Raw genomic sequence first — 1,699 nt, 5'->3', positions numbered from 1 at the left:
GAAAAAATGTCCAAACTATGGACTGGCTTTGAATGCTTTTGTAAGGAAGTGGCACAATCAGTTTTCTCATTTTGTCAATCAAAGTAAGGCACTGGGTCATAACTGAGTTCAGTGGGGCAGACAAAGGTAAATCCTACAATGTGCCCAGAAAAAGAGAACCAAACATTTATGAATCAAACATGAAACAATATTTTAATACATTGAGTTCACCCTCTTAATTTGAATGTGATGATGAAAAATGTGTTTACATAATCGAGAGTATACAGTTTATACCTATTGTCTGCTGACAAATTTATAGGTATTTTGGTCTCTTTAACTATGAATTTCTATTTCTTTAGAATTTTACCAGGAGTTGGGACACCGGGGGCGGCGCTCGCACCCGGCCCGAGCTCCCGTGGGGCGTGGGGTCTGCGAGAGCGTCCCGGGCTCCAGCCCCATGAGGTCCCGAGCGGCGTGCAGCAGGAGCAGGAAGCTTGGACCAGCTTTGGGAATTTGGGGTTCCAGGCAAAAGCACAGCCTCCTCGACTTGCCATATGATTATGGCGCCCAGGAGCCCCTCATCAACGCGCAGATGGTGGAGCTGCCCACAGCAAACGCCACGCCGCGTACCTGAATAACTTGAATATTAGGGAGAAGTATAAAGAGGCGCTGGCAAAGGGTGATGTTCCATCAGGTAGCCCTGCACTGAAGTTCAGTGGCAGAGGCCATATCAGTCATACCAATTTCTGGACAAACCTGAGCCCTAATGGTGGTGGAGAACCCGAAGGGGAGTTGCTGGAAGCCAGCAAGCGTGACTTTAGTGCCTTGGACAAACTTAAGGAAAAGTTGACAGCTGTATCTGTTGGTGTTCAAGGTTCAGGTTGGGGTTGGCTTGGCTTCAGTTAAAGGAGGAGGGACGCTCACAGATTGCTGCGTGGTCTCATCAGGCTACGTTACAAGGAACAACGGGTCTTATTTCACTGCTAGGAATCGATGTATGGGAGCATGCTTATTACCTTCAGTATAAAAATGTCAGACCTGATTATCTAAAAGCTATTTGGAATGTAATCAGTTGGGAGAATGTAACTGAAAGATGTATTACTTGCAAGAAATGAAATGTTAACTATTTACAAGTAAAGCTCTTTATGAGTATTTTTGTAAATTGTAGCATTTCTAAGTATTGCTTATTGAGATATTTCACAAACAGAATTCAGTGATATAATCTCATATTTTAAAAGTTTGGGCAACTGTTTGAAAATATTGAGTCTTTTGATGAACTTGTTTTTTAGAGACCTATAAATAGCCTAGGAGGTTATAACTGTCATCGTAAAAGCCATAAAAATATCCCATCCCTATACTCTGGGAGCCTGTAGGAAAGCTTTTATAATTGTTTTATTGCATTTATTGGAAGTCCAGTCTTTTGTCCAGTTACTTAACTGTAAAACCCAATGGAAATATTCAACTTTCAATTGAAAAATGTTTTGTTTTTATTTTGTAAGTAATCCTCTGTGTGATTTCTGATAGATCTCACCCAGTGGGTCTCTAATTATTGATGATCACTGTTAATGCTATTTTATCAATTTTAAAAAACATAATTTGATTGCTAATTGAGAACTTTTTTATTATGAAGAGGTAGTTATGTATTTAAATTTGTTTGAAGGCAGAAATATAAAGACTTACAAGTGACATTTTGTCTTCATAGATATAGAAATATATATAT

At 39.7% G+C, this 1,699-nt stretch overlaps 1 pseudogene; it reads left to right on the top strand.

The window, feature by feature from the left end:
* The first annotated feature begins 436 nt into the window (after positions 1-436).
* LOC143662649 (superoxide dismutase [Mn], mitochondrial pseudogene) lies at positions 437-1,094 on the top strand (annotated as a pseudogene).
* The last annotated feature ends 605 nt before the right edge of the window (positions 1,095-1,699 follow it).

The sequence above is a fragment of the Tamandua tetradactyla genome, chromosome 18 (genome assembly GCF_023851605.1).
Source record: "Tamandua tetradactyla isolate mTamTet1 chromosome 18, mTamTet1.pri, whole genome shotgun sequence".
NCBI classification, from domain to species: Eukaryota; Metazoa; Chordata; class Mammalia; order Pilosa; family Myrmecophagidae; genus Tamandua; species Tamandua tetradactyla.
Note: the sequence above shows the minus strand (reverse complement) of the source record. Positions and strands in the feature narration are given on the sequence as shown.